Genomic DNA, 10,150 nt, shown 5'->3' on the forward strand with positions numbered 1-10,150 from the left:
TTGATTTTATTAGATATTGTTCTTCAGGAATCGCAATGATGCTTGCACATGTACTGTAAATGAGCTAGAATAAGTGGATTATTGTTTCCGTGGTAGGATCGATGTCTAAAGTTGAAAAGGAGTTTGGTTTTATAGTAACCCGACCAATTTGTATTCTCTGGATGAATAGCAATACTTTGAAGGATAAAGCTAAGTCGTCGGTGTCAATTTGGAAAATAATGAAACATTCAGTGGCAATAGAGTTTTATCGTTGCTTTTCGTAAATGAATGTAAATACCAGAAAAAGTAAAAATAATTCCCTTCATTATATCATAGGTATTGGTACCAGGACTCATTAGACAACCGCCGGGGCTGCCTTTCATAAGCAGAAGGTGCATTTTTGACGTCTTCAAAACACCTACAAAACGATACACGTGCAAGAGACGCCCTTCTCTGGGGTCATCTACATGTCAGAGGTACAAGCTACCAAAGCCTTTTGTCGTTTACAAAACCGTTTCCTTGAAAGTACTAAAAATGAATGATTCTAGGAATTTCTTCACAAATCAAGCGCCATTTAACGAGGAAGGCATTCAAAACCTTAACGACTTTGATAATGAGTCAGTCTACGACAGACACAATCAAACCATCTTTTTTGATAGGTTTTCAATCAAATATTTTTTGGGCTTAGGAATCGCAATATCGATAGGAGGTTTGGTCAATAACTTCTCTTTTCTTATTGTCATATTGAAAATTAAGGAAATGCAGACAAAAAGCAACATGCTTTTAATTAATTTAGCAATGTCTGATACGTTACTGCTGATATTTTACATGACGTTTTTCATGACCCTGATTGTTAATGAGGTACTGACTAAAAGGTCTATAGAACTTTTAATGTGGTCAATATCCATAGTTCTCATCACAATATCGGAGTCAAATTTTACAATTCTTCTACTTGCCATTGAACGATTTATTGTAGTTTGTCATCCCTTGAAAGTAACCGTTTATTTGAAAACAAAGGTTATTGCCACTGTCATCTTTATTACATGGTTATTAAGCACTTTCTTCTCGATTGGCGTGCCTCTTTATCGCTTGAAAGCAAGTTATCTTATTTTGGTGTCTACCTTCACAGTACCTGGTGTAATGTTCGTTGATTTATGTGTCGTGCCAATACTATACACTTTAGTTGCAAGAGAGATGACCAGAAGAAGTAAATGTGAAACTCTGCCAATATCACCTTCAATGATGAAAGATTTAAGGCGCGTTTTTAGGAATGTTTTGGTGACGACCGTTGTGTACTTCATCGGTATTTTCCCTCACACCATTTTAGAAATGTTCCAAAATATAAGAAGAATAGAAAATTCCTACTCTGGTTCATTTGCTCGCTCCTTTTCAGATATTGTAAAATTGTCTACAATATGTTTGGTGTTGATTCAATCTTCTGTTAACCCTTTCATTTACTTGATCTTCAACTCTAAGTATAGGAAAGCTGCTAAGAAAGTTTACTGTCCATGCTTTTCTAAAACGCCAAGACCAAACGGAGGTTCTCCAATTCAATTTGCAGAAACGTCAGTCGCAACTTCTGTAACTGTTACTACAACTAACCTGTAGAAAGTACCTTAGGAATCAAATGACCGCGTGAAAATATATTTTATTGAAGGCACCGACGATTGAAGAGTCTACCGATAGTTTGCCAATGTCCCTGTCTGAGGACTTAGCTTTAATGATAAATAAACGTTTTGGAGAATATTGCAAAAACTGGTACTCAGCTCGCCAAGGCTAAAAGGAAGTGTCTGAGTTAAGAAATACTCAATCTTGATATCGTACAGCTGAGAAATTGCAGCAAATGTGTCAAGATATCAAGACACTTGAAAACGAGGCGCAAACTCCATTGTGTGATCTCTCACCTGATAAAATCAAACCAAAGAGTCCCTGTATTGCGATTGCACTGATCAACAGTGCCTGTGGTGGTCTAAATAGTGTAGATCAGGAACCTTTCTGGCGATAAGGATTTAGCGACTAATTAACCTAGCAGAAAAAAGAACATTCGAAAGGTAAAATCACAGAGGGGGTAATCAAAGTCATCGTATCGAATGCCCTCATTTTTTTAGAGAAACTCTGAAAGCACAACAGAACCGACTCCGGCGCAATGGTACTAAACAGTTTCTGCTTTGCGTTGTTCATTCTTGACAATGTTAATGCAACCGACGATTACATTTTAAATTAAACGTTGTATCTGGGTATGTGCTGAAGGTGCGTAAAGAGCTTTGACAAAGTTTAAAAACAGACAAACAGATTCCGGTTAGACTTGTTAGCACTTCAATCAGTGAACGCTGATTTAATCTCACAGGTCGCCATAAAGCAACTAAAAATGAGCATCTCCTTATGAAGTGCCAAGAATACGAAAATGAAATTTCTAATCTGCATCAACACAGCCTGTCGACAGTGACATTATTGACGATCGGTGCAGCTTCTAACAACAAAAGACAACTCGACAATCGTGATAACGTCTGTAGTTAGACATCGTTCATTGGGGATTTGCTCATACGTTACTTTTCAGTGAATATGAAAACTGAGTATTCAAAACTCTATCGAGTATCATGATTAATTAGCTGCGCCACTTCATCATTACCAACTTTTAGAGCAAAAGACAGTCCGGCGAATTTACTATTAAAAGAGGAAAATTGGGGGAAATGACTGTCGTTGAATGACAAATTGATTTGATAGTACTTTAGCTGACTACACACAAATTACTTCTTGGGGATATTAACAAGATATATCGTGACAAAGTTACTGTGCTCAGTATCTGCCAACGAAATGACGATTTCGATCAAGACATTCTCTCTGAAATAGACTAAATAAACAGTGAACTTGTCAAAATGTCCACTAAAGATGACGCTCCCGTCAGATTTGATAATGACTGTAACTTTATATTCAGCGCTAAATCAGTGGAGTCATCTTTTTTTAGCACTTAACGTGTACTGGGTGTGGCAAACCTCTTGTCAAAGTAAACTCGATCAACAAACGTTACACAGGGAAACCCTCGAAATTGAAAAGAAGAAACACTACCGCATTATACGTGAAAAACGTTTACAAAATACGTGAAAATCATGAACAAGAACTATAACTCGGCTAGATATTCAGACAAGTATCTTATTCTAACGTGAACTGACAAAGATTACGCGTCCTTCCGTGTCATTACTGTGGTCAATCCGTTCACATACAATGGGTATGCAAAGCGGAACTCCGATCCACTGCTGGACGTGCTGACCCGAGGGCCATAAGAAGTAAACATAAAAAGGAAACATTCAACATATGACGATTGAAATAGATCAGGTTACTTAATATCTCAATAAAGACCAAGGACCAGCAACAGGGGGTTAGCGGTGCTGAAACATTGGTTGATATTAGTAATTTCACTGAGATTTTATTAATTGGAAATCACTTAATCAAAGAATAATAGAATTGGTAAAAAAGGCGGACGTGGTTAAGTTATATTAGCCTCAACATGAGTTATACTATTTGATATTATTTAAAATTGTCAGATTTAGAAATCATGCGGCTTAAATTAACCTACTACGTAATACACATTATAGACCCTTTATATTGTACATAATGTTGGTGTGCATTTATATGTATTTGGAAATGTGAAATCTTTACACTTGAAACTGGCTTTATATTTTAAATGATTTTATATTGATGTCTTGATGTCAAGTGACCATATTTACGATATGTACATTTTACATCAATTTTAATTTAGATTGACTTATTTTCCAACCAACCAGTCAAGTCTCCACAAAATTGTGTAATCATACCAACGTGTCCAACAGAGTACTTTTTGTATGTATTTGTTCCTGAGTTCGAGTTTTCTTATCGTTTTCCTATCATTTTGCACACGATAGAAACTATAATGCAATATGTATCTTATCGTCTAACTCTTAAATGTCATTTGTTACTTAATTTGAGCTCGTTCTTTTTCTTTCTTACTTTTTACTAGCTCCACGGTCCATGTTTTTTGAATTGATGTTTTCAGTATTTATATTGTTGCCATAAAACTTTGGGTAAATATTTTCAATCGAATTTGTAATATAAATGCTTCTTTTATCGGAAAATGTGTAAAACGAGTGAAACAACGAGCCCTGATGGATAGTGACATTTGAATGCTATGCATGAGAGGGATGCTCTGTTCAGTCAAGCGAAAAGGAATGTTTCCAAAACAGTCAAGTTTTGGTTAGCAAGAAACAAAGTCCTTCATATGATTGATAGGGCACAGCAAGAGGTTCAAAATCTAAAGCCTGTGTGTCGTATTTATAACAATGCCTGGAGACCGATGCAACAAAGTCATACTCCGATTGAGACTGATCGTACTCCTGTCACAGACATATCTATCATTGCTAATGCTTTAACTGCCTTTTCTCAAAGATTTCCAGAAAGGTGAATACTTCAGTAGAAGGCAATTATGATTTTTCTTCCTTATTCGAGCACCTCAACGATAAGCTCAGGGTTTCAGTATCGAGGTTTCCAAATCCTTGATTGTTGAGTTCTAAGTTCTAAGTTGACATGGACTGATAATGTACGGATAATGTACGGGCAAAGTTGCTGCGTTGTGGGCGCACCTCTTATTTCAGTCTTTTACGAAAGTAACTACTGGTACACACGGCGCAATTTTTTTTCAAGAATTCATTCATAAAGGAAATGGTTGTATCACTGATAAGTCTTATAACAGACCAATTTCAAGTCAACAAGCAATTTTGAAAAAAGTCATTCAAAGTGATGTAAAATGTTCTTTGTATTTGTTTTTGTCTTATAAGTGTGTATTTCACAATACTTGGTCCTGTTTTCTAAAGAACCACTACGGTCTAACTTCATTGATACGGTTTTTTAGGAGTTACTTGAAAATGTTAAAACTGGTTGTTTTCCAGGTATTTATGGAACTCTCTGATAAGGCATTCGATATTGTAAATAACAATGAAGTACTTAGAAAATTATCTTTATATGAATGCTTGTAAATGAGTTAAAGTAGATTAAATCCTTCCCCTCAGATCTTTTTCAAATTGTTTGTCACATATGTAAGATATCTGACTTTGAAAGTGTATTTTTAATGTGCCTTGGAGATCTATACTGGGTCCGCTGCTTTTCACGATTTTCATTAATGATTTGGCATTGACATTTGCCATTCATGTCAACTCTGTAAATATAACCTAGATATGTGTACTGATGACCAGAGTCTCCTTTTTCTGGCATTTCGCTCACGAACGTTAGCCAATCACTCGGTAATGACGTCACTTCAGTTATTTATAACGACAACCTTATACAGGTATATAGTGTGTGCAATGTAATATTTAGTGTAATTTTAACGACAATCATCAATTATATGTCCATTGTACAAAGACTTCCTGAGGGTTGTTTTTGCAATTCACATTATGATGTGCATGTACATTTTCAACCCTACAGTCATATTGTGAATTTATTGTCTAATGTGATTTTACATCAAACATAAATTAGTATTTCAAATCCAATGTCGTTCTCGTATGTGTGACGATGTGAAAAGCCAATCCGAATGGCATTTACTATAATTGCGTTTTTGACAAAATATAAAACAAAATGTTTTCTTGTTCTAGGTACACTAAGGTGTACAAATAGGAATCAATAAGAACAAACACAGTAACTGTAAATCGCGATGTTATAGAAATCCAAATTGGATGAGATGAAAAAATCAGTGCAATTCTTTTACAGAAAATGATTTTCAAAGTCAGGCACTGAATAAAAATACATCTACATGTACCCATTTTGAGGTTCGTCTCGAGGGAACATGAAAGTCTGTTCCTTTTCTTTTCTTTTCTTTGGAGGCGAGCTTTTAATTCCGTCACTTCTGAGTGGTACGTTTCACACAGATACAATAATGCCAGTACACGTCAATGAATATCTAATTTCTCTAGAAGCTGGGTATTTACACAATAAAACTGTTTGGAAGAGCGAACTTGGCATTAATCGTGTCTCTGCTTCTGATGCGAATTGAAACAAAGAAACACCTGACGATGGAAGGAACTGTGATAGCATGCACACTGTGTAGTTGCTTAACTCTTGCGATTCTCTTTCAATCCCTTTATTATCCATAATTGAGGTCATTCCTAAAGTGTATTCTTCTCATTAATCACATTTGCAAACACATACACATATATTCATTGTTTGCTTGAAAACGTCGGTAATGGAAATGATCACAGGCTAAAAGACATCGCACGTCTCGTTTTCAAAGTCAAAATGTCTTTTTCTTTTACACACGCCTTTCTAATTCGTACAAAAGTAAATCAATGTTTGCTAATGTAACCATCAGTAAATAATTAATCTCCAACAACATCCCTATTTTTATGGTTTGTAAAAACTCTTATATCAGTACTGACGGATAATGCATCTTGCTGACATAAAGTTTATATTTTTTTAATTTGCTCATCTATACATGGACTATACTAGTGATGCCTTCTTTTAAGGTTTTTGTTAAGCTCGTGTTTGAAATGCACGGAACACAAAGAATTAATATTAGTAAAAATTCTTTCCGTTGCAAGACCATGTGTGTTCCTTATGTTCGAGCTCTGAAATGTATTCGTACAATATTGTTGTCTGATTCGATTTTTAATGTATTTTTACCTAATTGATCTGAGGAACTCATTTTACTACACGTCCATTTGCCCCGTAGATAAGACCATGTTCATTAAGCTTTCCCTATTAGATTTCCGAAAGGCTTTTTGCATCTTATATGAGCTCATGGCACATGATATCCTGAAATAAAACGTCTACCAAATCCTTTCCTTGCCATTTACAAAACAATTTGTGAAGTGTGCGTGCCCACCCAAGGCGCTATGAGATATGAATCATTAACGAACCAATGAGTCACTGTTGATTTCGCTTCTTAGACATCTCCAGAATAGCAGCTTCAATACATAATTAATGATCTGATCAGCACAGTGAAAACATATTGAATTGAATTGAATTTAATAGAAGAAAGTGACAATAATAACGTCACTCAGCAATCGGCATGCTGACTCTGATGTTTACATTTCAACTGATTCAGTACCTAGGGACATTAAAGCAATGAAATTTATAAGGGATAAAAAGTGTACAATTCATTCCAGCGGTCGTTGTGTGTGAAAAGAGATTCCTGCGAGGGAAATTAATAATAGAGCTCACAGAAACTAGATTCGATTACGCATTTTGTTACTTTAAACACAAGAATCGCAGCTACCATGCATAATTAACGAACTAATCAGCACAAAAAACACAAAGTGATATAGCTTCAGTAGAGAGTCGACATTTGTAACACTGGCACTCACAATGAGTCTAATGAATTCGATGTTCAAAATCGAATCAATGCAATACGTGGTGACATTAACGCGATGAAACTCCTAGGTGATCAATAATGAAATGCTCACCCGGCTTTCTCTGAAATCGCATTTCTATATCAAACATTGAGGATGTAGTGCAGAGAAATGGGGTTCGAGCGGAGACGGCTATATCTTGTGTTAGTCGTATTGATGAAGAATAAGTACATTGAATGAAGAGGTTTCACTATGTGATGTTGTTTAACTCAATTGTATTCAATTGAGAGAGTGGATATATACTTGGAAATGATAGTGTTCACCACTGAGCTTTGGTTAAATTCCACAGTGTAAATCACTGAAAGTAAAAGTTGTTTTAACGTCCTTTGTTTTCAGTGATCAAATTGTATCTTATAGGAAAGAAATGAACGTGTTCAACTGTATGCTGTTGTTTAACTCGGAGTTTTCAATAATAAGTGAGATAAGTGACGAGATATCAATCATATCAGGTCAGTTGGTGCCGGCAGTCTGCTTCAAAAAATTTCAGCTAGTCAAGTGCCCTTGCTGATAACTTTGACAATGTTAGCTGTAATTTACTGTGCTCGTACTCTCTGCAAGCAAGGCAGGGTATCCAAGACAAGCGTGTGTATGCTTGTCGTCTTTGGCTCGCCATTACTGAAGGCAAAGTCAGAATGGCGATGTTCAAACATTTTTTTTCTTGAATACGTTAGTGCATTACATACAAAATTTGTGAAAATTAAAACATGCATGTATTTATCTGGGATTCGCTTGGTCTTTATGAGACGATGTAACAGGCCCAGCAACAATGAACGTCAGGTATCGACTGTGTACTTTGTCTGGCTTGATGCACATTAATTATGAAGTGCAAGGTCAATACTATGACATTATGCAAATTTTGTACCTGTCTCTCACCTTGATCAGGGTCTTTTCCAACCAGTTGTCTTCCTTACACACTCTAAGAAAGCCCCTTTACGATACAATGAACCGCATAACCACATAAACCACAGACAACATTACAACGACATTTCATTAAACTCCAGCGTATACCAGTCAAAAGCACCCTATAGTTTTTCTCATGTTTCTACTACTTTCCCACACTGATTTTCAGTTTACCAAAACAAATTCTAGTTCGAGCCTACGTCCAATTTCACATGAAGTACAGGCTGTAAGTGGATATTCACCATTTCTTGTGTACGTATATCCAAAGAAAAATATTTGCAAATTATAGCGTTAACCCCGTCCCAGGCAGCTTTATAAGATATTGCGTTACAAGCACGACATTATGCGATAACCATTATAGTGAAAGCTATAAAGTGTAAATTTTATCAAAGTCGAGTCAATTTGCCTGCGAAAGTTATTTCAAATCTAACATTTGTCAATTTGTGTGTCAGGTGATGTACAGTTGTATTTTCAACTTGCTTTGAGTACACAAAAACAGAAAGCAGATTTCTGAAATGAGAGCATGTTGCTATGGGATATTACAGGGCCCGTGGTCGAGCAAAGCGAACTATAGGGATACTCTTGGTGCTTACTCGGATATTCAAGACGAAAGCCGAGCAGACGATGCCAAGTTTGACCTCATATGGTGATTGTATATAATTAAAGTCAATTCGGGGATGGGGGTTCCATGAAATCAGATTTAAACTTTTACGCTTCTGTTAAGGTAAACGTCATGTTCTCAAACATTCGATTTGTTCTATTGTAATACTCCCTGCTCAGTTTGTTTCATTGTAACACTCCCTGTTCCAAAACGCCCTATAGTTTAGCGCCAACCTTCTACGCTAGTTGACTGCCCATTTTAGCACTCGTATAACTATTTAACCACAGGAAGCATGAGCTCTCGTCCAATTGGAACGACACCCTAGCACTTATGATACAACATAACTTTATTAACATAACTGTGAATTATTGAATGGATTGAAAACCATTTTCGTTGCCGCTGATGTCAAATCATTGCAGAAAATATTCAAGCTAACATCGGACAGCTTTATCGATATTATTAAGCAATACCCTCCACTTCAGACTGGTATTCACAAGATTTTGGCACAGTGCACGGCATACAGAGCGTACCGCTAGTTGAATAATGATCGGTGGTCGTCGAACATAAATGAACACCTGGAACTGAACATTCTTGACGCAAAGGATACATACTGCTCAGCTCCCACTGTTAGTCGGCTATGACGGAAGAGAATTAACACAAAACAAAACGTAATAAGGCTGATTTCACGAAATTCAATACATTATTACTGCAGCTCTTCAAGCAACATCATTAACGTTTACGATATTCTCGCTATTATATCAAGTTATTAAATCTTTTAACAAGTTTTAGGCGGATTTTTCCTGCCATTCAAATGCTCCTTGTCTCGACATTAAGCATTTGTACTAGTCGAGGCGCCCGCTTTAGCTTCAGTAAATCATTTTTTCTACCGTCTGCTTTAACTCCCACCAGTGTGACTGACACACTCGTATACATTTTTCCTCGTAATAACCCTGCCGCTATTTTGTTTGATGCAAGTTCTAGCATAAGTACTTATAAGTACAAGCATAAGTAATTATAAGCAACGCATCCCCTGACTATTTGAGGGTCAGAAGACCTCGACCTTGTCAATGACGATATTGGTAAAGTTTGTTCTGTAGTTCCAGGTACGATTTGGTAGTTTTTTGAAGAAGGAAACAGATCTGCTGTCCTGGTAGTACTCTATATCTTATTTCAGTGATGTTCTTGTTCAAGCAATAAAAGTGAACTCTTAAACAGCTCTTTCTCCCAATCATATTTCTTTAGATTAACATATATTACTTGGTTTATTTCTCTGGATTTGCAAGCAATTTTTTCGCATACT

Source organism: Ptychodera flava (genome assembly GCF_041260155.1).
Source record: "Ptychodera flava strain L36383 chromosome 23 unlocalized genomic scaffold, AS_Pfla_20210202 Scaffold_23__1_contigs__length_28996876_pilon, whole genome shotgun sequence".
NCBI classification, from domain to species: Eukaryota; Metazoa; Hemichordata; class Enteropneusta; family Ptychoderidae; genus Ptychodera; species Ptychodera flava.